This window comes from Ascaphus truei, chromosome 19 (assembly GCF_040206685.1).
Source record: "Ascaphus truei isolate aAscTru1 chromosome 19, aAscTru1.hap1, whole genome shotgun sequence".
In the NCBI taxonomy this organism is placed as follows: Eukaryota; Metazoa; Chordata; class Amphibia; order Anura; family Ascaphidae; genus Ascaphus; species Ascaphus truei.
Genome location: NC_134501.1, coordinates 18,303,897 through 18,319,363, shown reverse-complemented (window position 1 = coordinate 18,319,363; position 15,467 = coordinate 18,303,897).

Here is a 15,467-nt window from a genome sequence, read left to right as displayed (position 1 = left end):
AATGTACCATGGTTGTGACTGGTTGTGGGATCTTGGCATATATGTTTGCACCGTGTGTTGTTCCATAGTTTTGTGCCATTCTCAATGTCCTTGAGTTCGTTATGAAGTTTTCTGTTGACTAAGTTCTGTTTGGTGGTTGCCGGAAAACAAGGATGGGAATTTTGGGGAAGATTTCTTTAATGCCACATCCTCTGCCAGCATGGGTTGCAGATCTTTGATTATATTTTGTATTCACTCTAGGGTAGAGTGGTATGTGTGTGATAGGTTCTTTCTGTCTATTGTAGCAGGTGTTCTCCTGTGGCTTTTATTGCAGATGTAATAGTTCTGGCAATGGTGTTTGGCTTGTATCCTTTCTGTGTGAACGATTCCGTCAGGGTTGTGAGATGTCTGTTTCTGTCTTTAGTGTCAGAGCATACGCGGTGGTATCTTATAGCCTGGCTGTGTATGATGCCTTGTTTTGTATGAGTGGGATGGAAGCTGGAGTTGTGGAAGTAACTGCATCTGTCTGTTGGTTTCTTGTATACAGATGTGTGTAGTTTGCCATCGTTCAGTGTACTGTTGTATCTAGAAAGTTTACTAGGTTTGCAGAATAATCCATTTTGAGCTTAATTGATGAATGGAATGAGTTCAGGGACTCGTAGAATTGTTTTAGGTTTCCTTCAGAGGTCATCAATGTATCTGTAATATTTGTAAGGTTTGTAGAGGCATGTAGTTAGGAATCTCTATTCAAGATTTGCCATGAAGAGGTTGGCATATGGTGGTGCCATCTTGGTACCCATTGTAGTTTTCATTAGTTGTAGGTACATTTCCTTGTTGAAGATGAAGTAGTTGTGTGTGACGATGTATTCTATCAGTTTGGTAATTACTTCAGCGCTGTATCTCTGATCAAGGGGAGAGGTTGTAAGGAATTGCAAGCATGCCTCAATACCATTCTTGTGGGGGGAAGTTGCTGTAAAGGAATTCTACATCCATGGTAACTAGCAGTGCGTTGGATGGTAGTTGGTTGATGTTGTTCAGGTTATTGAGGACATCTGTGGTATCTTGTATGAAACTGTTGCTGCTTGTGACTAAGGGTTTGAGGATATTCTCCACTAAGCCTAATATTTGTTCAGTGAGTTTATCCATACTTTTTATAATAGGTCTGCCTGGGTTTCCTGGTTTGTGGATTTTGGGAAGCATGTAGAAGATCCCAACTCCTGGGTTGTAAGGTATTAGTTGCTTCAATTGTGGTTGCAGGTGGTTAGGGAATGATTTGATGAGATTCATGAGTTGCTTTGTATATTCCTGGGTTGGATCATGTGTGACTTTCTTGTAGTATGTGTTGTTTGTGAGTTGTCTGTTGCCATCTTCTATGTAATTATTTGTGTTCATAAGCACCACTGCACCTCCTTTATCTGCTGGTTTGATGGTGATACTGTGGTTGTTTCGCAGTTCCTTGATTGCAGATCTCTCCATGGGGGTTAGGTTGTACATTGGTTTTTTTCTGCTGTGCTGATGCTAGTGTGGAAACTTGCATTAATCTGCCTCCACTGTGTGTCCACTTCCGCGAATATTCCGTCCACGTGGTCACACAAAATCGGAGGTCTCTCAACCTTCTCCGAGAACACACCAGACAGACCAGATTTGGGAAATAATCAATGAAATGTATTTTTCTAAATAGATTGTAAATGACATAAATACTTACATAAAAAGCAAAAAATAGTGCCAAAATACATGGCGTTAGGGTATTTTTTTCCCCGTCAAATGAAAATGATAATTGGAATCCAAAATCAAAAACTTGATGTGTTTTGGCAAAACAATAGGTAGTAATGCTGCACACCAAAATAAGTAAAGTAAAAATACTTGCAATATCTGGTGCTCCTGGTTCAGCGAAACCTGTCTAAAAAGAATCCTATACTTGAGTAAGATTAGATGATCCAGGGCACTGTGGATTTTCCAAAATATTTATTGTGTCAGAACAGCCCGACGTTTCAACCTCTTAGGGTCGTTATATAGTCTGTCCGTGCGCGTCTGTTAGCACGCGTGCACGTGACGCACACTTTTTGTGTGTATGCTGTGAGCGACTGGTATGGAAGGTAATGTGTGTGTGTGTGTGTGTGTGTATGTGTGTGTGTATGTGTGTGTACAGATTGTGTAAGTTAAAAATGAATAAAATAATATTTAAGAAAAAAAAAGACATTTTGTATAAATACATTTTTTTTTATTGTGCAGCTTTAACACACACATACACACATGTCAGTGGCGGTAGCGGCGCAAAATCATTATTTTCCTCATCTTCTCCCTCGTCAGCCAGCTCCACGCTAACTGTCGTGTTCGTGCGCGGCACCATTATAGAAAGGCTGACTAATCACAGCCATTTATAAGTTTCGCGCGCGGCCACTGTATAACAGCCCTTAGAAGGTTGAAACGTTGTGCTGTTCTGACACAATAAATCTTGGATCATCCATTCTTACTTATGGCAAAACAAAACATGGAAAACATTTTAGAACCAAAACATAGACTCAAGTGAACTTCTCTATTTATTATGCATATTTCTTACTGCTTTTATCGGCAGGGTTGGACTTGCATAGGGATCTCAAATCAAAACACAGAAATAGAATCCGCATTAATTCCCAATAGCACAAGACTAAAAGTACCACTCACTTACCTGGTGTGTATGCTGGCTAAATAGTGCAAGGTTGCTTTATTCCTGATTCATTCCCAAGAGGTAACCATTCTGAAGAATTACCCCTCTCAGTCTTTTAATGTTCAGAGCCAGAAACACGTTGCTAGTTAATGTGATTGCAGTGTTCAACTTAATCAGCAGCAATGGGAATCAAACCTCAAGTTCTCAAATGCAGCAGGAAATCCAGCACAAGTTGTTCCCCTGCAGTGTCTCAAACTAGATTTCTTAAAGCAGTCTGTATACTGGGGAAATGTTACTAAGATGTTTTAGACAATGAGAATACTATCCAATAGTTTGCTTTAAATAATGTGTTCAGTTAAATTGTCTTAACCGCTCTAGTGCCAAAGGCTTGGATAATTGCCGCTGGTGCACATGAAACTGATGTCTCTGTCTTGGAGTGGTACAGCATTTGGCACGTAGAGAGGTATTTCTTTTCCTCAAACAATTCACGGTGTTTTTAATGCTCATGAAGTGAGCAACTGAGACAAGAAGCAGCTGAATTGTGCTAGCTTCTATACACAGTGTTGCCAAAGTCTGTTAATCTTAATAGCCACAACCTCTGCTATAATGTTTCTTTTACATCAAGGCTATTTAATAGAACCCAAATCCCCTTAAAGCAGCATTCCAAGCTGCCAACCCCCTTTAATATGTGCATACAATCCACACAATGATAAATAATTAGCTAAGTTGTCGATCGATCCGTTCTCCTGTAATCCATCGGTGAAGATTCGCCTCAGGGGTTCACTAAATGGTTGTCAGTGCAGCAGAAGAGGACCAAAGATGCAAAGTGATGTGGGGAATATCATGTGACCAGGCAGACACTAGGTACAATTGGTGCACTGCTAGAGAGAGGGCAGGGCTCAAAAAGGGGTGTGCCAGAGCCTGTTTCGGAAGGGGATGTGACTGTTAATGGTTTCTATAGAAACCAAAAATGCTTGTTACATTATAATACATTAAAAATCTAATTCAGAGTTTTTTTTTTTTGTTTTTTTAAATGCCACAAGTATTTCTTATAGTACTGAACTGATTTATTTAAAAAAAACAAAAAAAAAACACACACGTAGGATGTTGCTTGGTCTGCAGCTTTAAGTCCAGGATGTTACACTTCAAGACCACGTGTCATTGTAAAAAAAAAAAAAAGAGAGAGAATATAATAATATTGCAATATATCAAATCCTTTCTTTTGTAGAATTCAATGTTATTGCTTCAGGTTGTTTGGAACAATTTTCTAGCTTACATTAAAAACAGTAATTAAAATTAAAATGTGGTAGAATTACCAATTGGAACATACAGTTCAACCCCTTTATAACGCTGTGCTTGGGGTCCAAAGAGTCACATCGCATTATAAGCGGATTGCGTTATAAATAATGTACAATTGTATGCATTGTACAATAAAGTATTTAAGATACCAATAATCGTGTTGTTAAGTATTCAAAAATACGAAAATTGGGAGCCACGCTTGCAGCGCGTTATAAGCGGATTCGCGTTGTAACGGATCGCGTTACAGTATAATGGGGTTGAGCTGTATCAGTTGAATTAGCACAAAGTCCAAACGTACTGAGATCACTGGATTTAATAAACGATGAGTCACTGGAGCACAGGAGATGTGTTAGTGCATGTGGCTGTTTGCTTGGTATTTGTGCAATTTCTGCACGCTGATCAGTGACCACGAAACCCTGTTCGATAGTTACCAGGTTAACATTAAGTTCAACTCCAAGAACACCATTTCCTTGCTAAATGCAGACCTTGCTACAGCTCCTCCTTTAGTCCTGGAGTGCTCCAGTCCTCAGGCTCCCCACCCCCAACAGGTCAGGTTTTCTGGATATCCCAGCTTCAGCGCAGGTGACTCAATCAGTCCCTGCTTCAGCACAGTGACTGAGCCACAGATTAAGCCACCTGTGCTGAAGCTGGGATATCCTGAATACCAGACCTGTTGTAGGGACTTGAGGATGAGTTGAGCACCCCTGCCTTAGTCCTTCCTTATGATTGCCTGTTCCTTGCGTTTCTGTTCCACTACTGCTTATGAGTTACTGGACAATTCGTAGGCATTTCATTGCCTTTGTGTTCTAGCTATGCTCCTGAACAGTATGGTAAGAGACAGATCAAGTAAAAATTTGACATATTGCGTAGCTTTTCCAGAAAAAAAAAATTAACCCGAAATTGGAAAAATAAACAAAAAATAATAATAATACATTTGCAAAAGTAGTGTACGTACCTTCAAAGAGCTCTCTCCACAGCACATGTAGCAAAAACCTATTATAAATAAAAAATTGTTGAAAATTCAGAGCCCTAAGCTCTTTAGTTAAGAATATTTTACTTTATCAAACTCTGAGCTTTCTCATTATTTCGAGACTTGGATGTAATAAACCCAGATTTTGTCATTATACAAGACGCGCTCAGTGCTGTCCCCTTAAATGACAACTCGTCAGGTGTCGCGAAGTACAACTGCAAACTATAATTATGATGATCAATAATTTATAACGTACTTTATTTTTCTTGCGTAAGATTTTGTTTAGTGGTAGTTCATTAAGTTTATTCCTTGAAGGCTTTACATGGAAGTTCCAGACTCGGCTGCTGTTATCAACTCTGTTGAATCAGAACTGTAAAAAGCTCTGAAATCAACATTGCAGAAAATGAAATATCTGACCTTAAAATGTTAATTGAGTTCTTATCTCTTCAAAAAAACCTATTTAACATTTACTTTTTGTACAGTTTTTTTTTGCACTCTCTTGCGTTTGATTTCCCCCTGATTTTTCAGCATAAAGAGCATGCAGTAATTGGCTGGCACTTTTTCCTCTAATAAAACTGATGTTTATGGAAATGCAGCGAGGCAAAAAAAGAATTCTGTTTAATTCGACTTAATGATCTGGAATTAATCCCATCTAATAATGATGCACGACACCAAAAAACCCTTTCTTGGCTTTTTTATTTTTTTTAAATAAAATTGATAATTTGTGGGCTTAGTTGTTTAATGACATCACCATGTTGTTGATGTAGATTTTCACACAATTTTGTAACTGTGTGACTCGTGAAGTCTTATGAGAATATATTCATTAAATTATTCCACATAATTAGCAAACTTGGTGCCTGTTCCTCAGATGTCTATCTTCTGACATTATCTTGGCAACTGGCTTGAGCTGTGAAAGCAGGGACTGTATCCAAAATCCTCTTTAAAAGAGAAGCAAATTCATCTTCATTAGTATTTCATCTGAATGATAACCCATTTTTGGCTATCTGAACAACGCCACAGATAATGCAGCAGTGTTAGGGCAACCAGACTGAAGAGGATTCACATGAGTGATATTGTTTTTTTTTCTCATAATGCTCCTTAGAGAAAAATCTTTTTTAAATGTACATCATTTGTTACGTTCTCTTTCCTTCAGCTCCTTTATTTTTTAAAGCTATTTGCGGTGGTTTTATTTTTTTAGCACTTGAAAGAAATGGGGGGTTTTCATGACCCACTTAATAGATCGTGTTCATTTATTCTCTATTTAAAGCCCCTCACCCATTTAATACGTTGAACCATAAAGTGTTTGTTTCATATCTTAAGAGCAGTTTAAGTTTAAAACACAAAATCCAAGGCCCAGATTCATTAAAGGGTGCTAAGCGTTGGTATGCCTTAACTCCTAATCATTTAAATGGGATTTAAGACGTACTTAAGCTTAGCACGGAACTCGGCAAGATAAAAAGTACCTACTATTTTGGATAGAGAGGGAACAACTCGTCTCCCCCTTAAATGCTACAGTTCAACATACATCGAAACAGTAAACCCAAGTCAGCATAAAATCCCATCCTTGCATAATGGTGAGTCCTGGCAGCAGCGGCAGAGTCCCGGCAGCAGCGGCGGCGGCAGTGACGAAAAGTCCCATTCCGAGCTTTGGGAAGGCATCTGTCTACAAGCACTTTCACTATAACGGTCCTTCCTTATGTAGCCATGCTGTAAAATGGACTGCAGTTTCCTCTCCTGCTGGCAGTAAGCCTGGTAAGTTACAGGGATGCCAGCAGTAATCATGGAGGTTTGCCCTCACACCCTGGTGGGGTGCCCTATGTGTGGATGGGAGGAACTACATACTCTGAGTCCACCGTTAGTGACATCAGAGATGTGCCCGCCCCCTGAAGATATAAGGCACAGCACTGCTCAAAGTTAGTGTTGGAGTAAGGAGCAGGTCTGCGTTGAGACCTGGGAGAAAGAGGCCCACTAGTGCTGTAACTAGTGGCCCCATTCTATATCAATCAGCATCAAGCTGTCAACGCCATACTGTGTCCAGGGACCTGGCACAGGGGTGATCTCCCTGAGGGGAGAGGGGATCCCACTCCATTGGGAGGGTGTACCTTTGAAAGGATCACACGGCGAGATGTGCGGCTGAGTAAACCGCTGCAAGGGGCAGCTAGCCCATACCAAGCAACAATAAAGAATGACCTTGAATAAAGACACTTCACTGTGTGAGTCTGGAATTACTCAGCAGGGGAAGGCACCACCACGGAGGAGTTCCTCATCAGAATCATCCCCACACCGACGCAGGGATCCTGATGAGGTGGAGGCACTGCACTGGATATAGGTAGGACTCAAGCACACTACCTCAGCTGCCTGTCTGGGTTGGCAATCCCCACACAACATCATGCGGGAGACTCAGGAGTCCTGTTGCCAACAGGTGCACCACCAGACACAACTATGTAATGGGGACTGGTTAGACCACAGGGGCCAATGTGAGATTGGGTGGGTCAGGAAAGGCCAGAAAATCCGTTACATTTATATTCCTTACTTGACTGTGCTTGAGAATTATATATGTTGTTGGTACTAGAGAAAATTCCCCAAGATTTGCAAACCAGGTATAATTTGCCTCCTTTTCACCAAATATTTTGGCTTTGCATAAATCAGCAAACCTCGCTTAAAATTTGCCAAGCATTAAAAGTGAATATGTAGTCATTTGGCCCTTCATATACTGCTATTTCCTGCCATTTTCATGAAATTATGTGGAAAATTGCAAAATTGGCATATTTTCTATGTTGCCAAAATGTCTAAAAAATAAACAAACCCTATATTTATGGGTATTTCGCAACATATTTCATGAAGCACTTTTGAAAATATTCACACATCTCTAGATGGTCCTGTAGGAAATGACATATAGTAAGGTTTGATATCTTTTATTGAAATGTAGCAAGAAGGAGTAACCCGTGTGGTCTTAATAGCGCATGTAAAAACATACATGTAGATCTCTTAAACGGTCTGATTACACATAGTGGCCCTCTGCCCAGTAAGGAGCCTTCCAGAGCTAAAATGTATCTTATGGCATTGCATAGCGTAGAAAATATGAGTTTACATGTTCTTTTGCATACAGCAACCTTAATAAAATCAAAATCAAGCAAACAAGTAGGTCAGCATTAGAATACACTCAGTGTATCTCATTATATTGCCACGTTTATATATTTTTTCCTGACAGGTGGAATTGATGCTCCATGGGGATATATGGGGAAAGGTTTTGAGAATGGAAAATAATGCATGAAAACCCTTCTTCTACCTTTTTTCTTCTTTCCTTCTTACTATTCTTATTAACATTACACAACACTTTTCTTAGTTATCTGTTGCACTTTATTTGACACTGTGGTTGTGTTGTTCTGACTGTACACCTTTTCAGTTTCACGGGGAGCATATTACATATAACATTGTAGAATTCAGCTCCACTAACCTACAGTACAGTCATAACGTTGCTCTCTTCAAGAAAATATGTTTCAAATATCTTTTAGCACATCAAGCAAGTTGTATAAATGTGTGGAAATTGTAGATAAAACCAACAACTTAAAGATAGAGTGTTTGCAAGAATTTTCTGAGATAAACACCACCCTCCAATTAATCTAGTTTTAGGGATTTGCTGTTATCACACATCTTGTGAATTGCTCTTATAAAACATACACTTTTTTTATGAGTATAACACAAGAAGAAATGGTTTTCTCTACTGATAGCATATACTGTACATCACACTATTTAGATTTTGAAATTCTGGATTTATGGTATTTGCTAATTATGCCTTTATTTGATACACTGAAAAAATTAATTATTATTAGTATTCTTATTATTTTTGTGCGGTGTTTGCTATACTAACAAGATGTCAATCTTCACAAAAGCCATTACTTTTATATGCATGTCTTGGGGTTAGAAGACAAACCAAACTTATGTACTACTAGTCATGCTTCCATTAGGAAGGTTTATTATTCACAATCTACTTGTTTTCTCTTTAGAGAGTCCATCCTCCATGTCTTTTAAGATGAGCAGCTAAAAAGTAGAAAGAGGCAAGTGTAAATTGAGTAAATGCTACGGATAATTACTTGTGGGTCCTTATTTAACAAATATTTCCTGCCTCAAACTTATACCCATAGGATAAAATCCACAAATATTTTCATGGTCTGATTGAGTCTTTTTAACAGTCAGCCAAATGCAGAATTATTCATTTATAATTGAGGATGGAGGTGTAAGGACACTAAAAAAGAGAGCAGGAAAATGAAAGGTAGTTCCTGACTAAGGGAATACAAATATGGGGGATGTATAAGATCTCTCCAATCAAAGGCAAATATAAATTCCCTAAGTAGGCCAATTAGAAAAACTGAGCCCCCACGAGTCTACAAAATATACAGGTTTCTCCAAGTCACAGTAGAAGACCCTAATAAATACAGGTTATTCATTCCCCAGCAAGCGAAAATTGAGAAAATCCATAATGTTGGGGACTTCTGATAAAATGTGATATGGACACTTGTTGGATTTTTTTTGCCAATGGTTGAATAATTATTTCAATTTATATTTTGCACAACTTTTATTTTCTTTTGGAGGGGTGGGGAGGCATTAAAATGTATTTCATCATAGAAATAGAATATTATGTCTCAATGCATCAACCTTCTTTTACAATTCCTTATAATCTTTCACAGCTTTAAATTCAGACTGCAAAGATCCTTCATGTTTTGGGCAGATTATGGATCTTGGCTTAACTAAGTGTAAAATGGGCCCGATGAAGTGAAACGCACTCATTTTTGCCCATTTGCTGTCTCCAGCATTGAAAAGTAGTGTCTTGAAAATCTGACTGTTTAAAATTCAAGTTCAATGCAACTAAGCAACTCAAAAAAGAGGTAATGAGACGTAAATTATTGCCGTTAGATATTTAATACTCAATCAGTATGTGCTTTCTCATGCTTATCCCAGCGGCATTGCATTCATTCTGACAGTGCAGTACTGGTTCAATTACCTTGCTCATTTACAATAAAAGATTATTGAAAAGATGTATATTTTAGTTCCCAGAGATTAATTGTATCCCGTACTTTCCCTGCACCAGAAATATTCAACACATAATTCTGATAGCTTTTTTCGTCAGCAAGTACATGGACAATTAATAGACTATATTTTGCTGGAATTCTCGGAGGGTTTGCAGGTACAGCTAGGGAAAAGTGGACTTGGAGTTGGCTTTCTGATAGAAATTAATGCACCTTTTTTTTTCATTCACTGGGATAACACTTTAAATTATCCAACATAAAAACCTATGCACAATAAGTATTGTAAACCTTTAAACTTTCTAAAGTGTATCTTTGTTTTAGACAATGTTCTCAAGTACTGTAGACATTCACTGTATTAACTGATAGAAATCTCTAACATTTGCTCTAGTCATTTGTAAAATCTTGCTTTTTTTTTTAAACATCAACAAATATTTGAGTTTCTCTGCATTTCCTTCTCAATGAGAGTTTATCACTGCTTCTCCATACAGAGGTTTTATGTCTTCTTTAGTATCAAAGGTTATTGATTTCTAAAGAAATGATTTTTGTGGGTGAACATATGTAGAGATTTCTCTCTGGCTTTCTTGCAGATTAATTTGTATAATGGTACAGTATGTACGAAGCATTTTAAGAAATGTGCTCTGATTTGAAGGGCTTCTGTTTTGCCGTTACTGTACAGTAGGTCAATTCATCACCATTCATCCCTCCTGCCTGTTTTTCTCGCTACTTCGCTCCATTGACCCCTGTGATTTGATGTCTACCCTAAACTCTAACCTCTCCTCTCTCACCTTCATCTGAACCTGACAATCTTGCCAATTCTTACAACTCTATCCTCTCCTCCTCTCTTGATATATATGCCCTTCTAAGCTCCGGCACAGCCATCCCTCTAACCCACGCCCTTGGCTAAAATCCCAAACACGCTCCCTTTGCACGTGCCTTTGCTCCTCTGAATGCGTATGGAGGAAATCTCACACTCTGATTGGAGAGATCTTATACATCCCCCATATTTGTATTCCCTTGGTCAGGAACTACCTTTCATTTTCCTGCTCTCTTTTTTAGTGTCCTTACAACTCCATCCTCAATTATAAATGAATAATTCTGCATTTGGCTGACTGTTAGAAAGACTCAATCAGACCATGAAAATATTTGTGGATTTTATCCTATGGGTATAAGTTTGAGGCTATACACTATAAATTACACATTGTCGGTTTTAACTCTGCTCTTTCTAAAAACAAAGAACACTACTTTCCTCAACCATCATCACTCAAAAATCCAATTCACGCTGTCTTTTCTCCTTTGACCTTCTTCTCTCATATCCCATCCTTCCTTCATTTCTCCTCAAGCCTTTGTTGACTACTTTAAAGGCAAGGTAGATGCTATCCAAGTGAGATTCCATCTCTCCCTTCCCTCTCCGCTCTGCTTCTACCTAAATATCCCTTTTCCCCTGGGGGGTACGCTAAAAGTTTTCTTATTGAGTTCTGATCCCTACAGGGAGTTAAGGGGTTACTTCCTTCACAGACCCAAGTTGTAACCAATTTCATGTAACTTATTTGAAGTAACCAATCTTAGGCTGTGTCCCCACTAGCACTGAGCGGGTGGCACTTACCGCTTTTACTTCCATATAGCTATATATGTAAGTCCCTGCTCATGCGGTGCGCACGTCGCACGCACGCTCACCCACGCTTGGTGCTTGGGTAAACAAAAAAATGTACTTTCGAGCGCGCTCAACTTACCCGCAACGCCCCCCCCCGGCGCGCTTGCGAAATAGCAAGGACACCCGGCGCTCATACTTGGAGAGCTGGTCACGACACCGCTCTCAAGCATGAGCGCGGTCAGCACTAGCGGGGCTGCAGCCCTATGTTGCAAGTTTCTTAGCTCAGTCATTGGTCAGTTATTTCCTTCTAGAAGGTACTGAAAAAATGAACCATTTAGGGCATGATTTAGTTAAAGTAACCTTATCTTGTACTGCCCATCAACAGGGGTGGGGACAAAGGTTATAAATGTTTGGGTCCAGGATATTTTTCTTCAGATCCCAGGAGGAACAAGAGGAGGGGACTCCTGTGCTCTCCCAGCCCTGTAAAAAGGTAGCAACTTTATTTGTTTTCTGATTTAGGGCAAGTCTCCCAGTATCAGGGGCCCATAGAGACTTCTAATTGGCATGGCTTGGGAAAGAGACCTGGGTGGGACTGCAGGGAATTACAGGAAGAAAGGTTCTAGTTCTGTCCTCAGCAGTGGAGAAAGGCTGGCAAAAAAGCTATCCATCGACAAACCTCATGGTTGGGGAAACCTGAATGCAGGGGTCTAATAATGTCTGAAAACCAGTGAAGTTTTTAACCTAAAGTTACAGATGCAGCCTCATATTAGAACACTTACCTGGGAACTTCTGGGAGATTCTGGGGTAGTATCACAGTTAATGCCTCAACATTGACGGAACGGATCCCCACTAAAGACGCAAGTGGAAGAGTGGAGGGAATGACTCTTTTGGGGTATTTGATGACAATAATTTCATTATTTGCCTTTTATAATGTACATATCTCATCAAGCCTTTCCATAAACCTTCCGTGTATATGTTATCCTTTTTATTCTTGTACAACAATTGTTCAAATATAACAAAGTATAAGTGAAGATTTAAATGTAACTAAGTGTAGGTGTGTAATTATATGAGACAGCTGGAGTGCTGACTGATTTAGACTTCGGTGATACTATTTTTACAATAGTTTTCCTGTAAGTCTTTCTGAAATGAGTTATCTGCGTGGAGTTATAAAGGAAGTAAGCACTGCAATAAAGCTCTAATGTTAGAAAATGAATCATTGGATTTGCTTAATTCATTTTTAGACCAACGGTTATTATGTTGTTTAGCTCATGGAAACAGCCCTTTCTGCAAAATGACTACTTTCAAAAAGATAAGTACAACTGTCAAAAGTGGAATGGAAACATTTTATATAATTATAGGCACGTTAATGATAAGTGGTAATAAGCAAATACATCTGGTTTGTCATTACGGATGCTACAGTTATAGTTTCCAAATTTCAGAGACCAGCTAAGTAGAGAAGGCTCTAAAATGATGTATTTCTGAAACAAGTGATTCATTACAATGGGCCAGTCTAACAGTCCAGCTGGTAAAAGTGACAGAATACATAGACGCCATGCTCTCTAGGTTGTATTTTTTCAATGGACAGTTTCTGCAAACTGTTATTTTGTTTTCATATGAGCAAATACAGTTCTAGTAACGCCATCTTCTACAATATGTATGTATATCTTTGAAAGGGAGAAAAAAAAGAGAGAGAAGGTACACTCTCCTAGTGGAATATTGCTTGAACAATTTTAATAAAAAAGTCAAATTTCACAATGGTTAAACCCACAAACAATGAATATTAAACTGCATTTATGAGTGCAATACTCAATCTCCATCTCAGCTGCTTGGTGTAACGCTTGTACTCACCACGAACAAGGCGGGACCCCAGTACTGAGGTGGAAAAGTGTAACACTGCGCACCCACAGCAGCGGAGGCATGCCTGGAAAGTGGATTGTCAATGTAGCCGGGTCTGGGTTGGAGAGATTGGGTTAGTCCAGATACTTACCGAGGTCATGGGCAGGAGCTAGCAGTGTAGTCGATGTCCGTTGTGCCGTGGTCAGAGGTTGGAGCCTGTGGGGTAGTAGAGTGTCCAATAGCCATGATCAGGGTTGGAGAAGTATGGGTAGTCAGAGGCAAGCCGGGGTCGTTATCCAGAGAGGGTCCAATAGTCAAGTCGGTCGGTACACTTGATATCAAAAGGAAGCAAGAAAACAGCAAGGCACAAGGCAGGACAAAACAGAACGACGGAACACAAGGCTACAACAGGTTATGCTCAGCAATGCGTGACTGAGCATGCAGGGTTTACGTAGCAAGGCTGGAGCAATTAGTGCGAGAGGCGGAGCGGAGACGCGGCCCCTGCGGGAGCTGTGATTGGACAGAGGATGCAGGAGACAGGTGAGCAGAGTTAACAGTATCATAAATCTTGCCACACAGCTGGGGAGCGGAACATGATCATCACGTGAGTGCCCTGCGCATGAGTGACTCGTGACGTGAGCGGGTGGCAGGACCAAGCTCTGTGTTGCTTGCAGAAAGCCTCTGCGTGCGCGTGTGCTCTGTAAGCGGCATGGAGGCACGTGGAGCAATAAGTAAAGAGGGAACACGTTGCAGGGGACGTGTTCCCGATTCCGTACACTTGGAACCCCACGATCTCCCTAATGTCGGATCCGCAGTGTGGAACTTCTCCCGAGAGCGGGAAACCGGAAGTAGAGATGGTACACTTAAAATGTTGTTCTCCGGCAATATATATCCCTGGCTGGGGATTCCCTCCTCTCTTCCACGTGCGTCTTTAGTGGTGATCCGGTCTGTCTTTGATTGGGATCTAATCCGTGGTGAGGTGCCGCTTCAGCCTGAGTTGGAGTTGTGTTACACCTAACACGCTTCGTTGCTTCTATGCAACTTCGTCAGAGGCTAAGGCTGTCTTGGATCTGCCCATATTTATATCTAAAAAAAAAATCCAGCTGATGATTAACTGATCAAGTTAAAATTAGCATCATGACGATTCAATGTAATTTTGATGGTTATGCTACAATGCCAGAATGTATAGGGCAATATCCAAAGCCGCCTTAATAATAATGCACAACATGGAAATAAAATTAAAGCACAACATGCATATTAAATATAATAAACAAGATACTAATACATTTATAAAATACCACTAAATATAGATATGAAAACGTAATTAAAAATGAGGCTAACAAGTGGAAATTCATATAATGTAAATATCTCAGAAGATAATATACAATCAATGTGAATTAACAAACATCATGAATGATACTCTGGAAAAGAGTTGTAGCAGGTGGCTAATATCATCCTTTAGTTATACATTCTGGCATTGTAGCATAACCCTCAGGACTACCATGAATCGCCATGATGCTTATTTTCGCATCAACTGGTTTTGTTTTAGATATAAATATGGGGGCAGATCCTAGACAGCCTTATACTATGACAAAGTTGCATTGACATAACGAAACACGTTAGGTGTTAACAACTCCAACTCAGGCTGAAGCGGCACCTCACTACGGATTACAGGTAGACATTGCATGCACAGTTAAAGATAATACATATTATAGGCGTATGTAACAGTTACTGACCAAATTAAAATGTGAGAAAGCCTTAGTTTTGAAAGAAATTAAACGGGTGGTGGATGTGACAGTCTCCGGTAGGTTGTTCCAGTTTGGAGGTGCATGGTAAGAGAAAGAGGAGCGTCCGGATACTTTGTTGAGCCTTGGGACCATGAACAGTCTTTTGGAGTCAGATCTCAGATGCTGTGCTGCATGTGGTAGAGGTGAGGAGCTAATAATACTGCAATAATAATAACAGTGTTGGGTACCACAATTGGTCATTTGAAATGGCTTGTCCCCTTATTTGTTGCTGAACTTGATGAGTTGGGATTTGCCGGCCACTGTTGTGACGTGTTTAGTTGCATTGCAAGTTCATACGTTTCCCGTTCAAACTGCTGCTTCTTTTATTTTT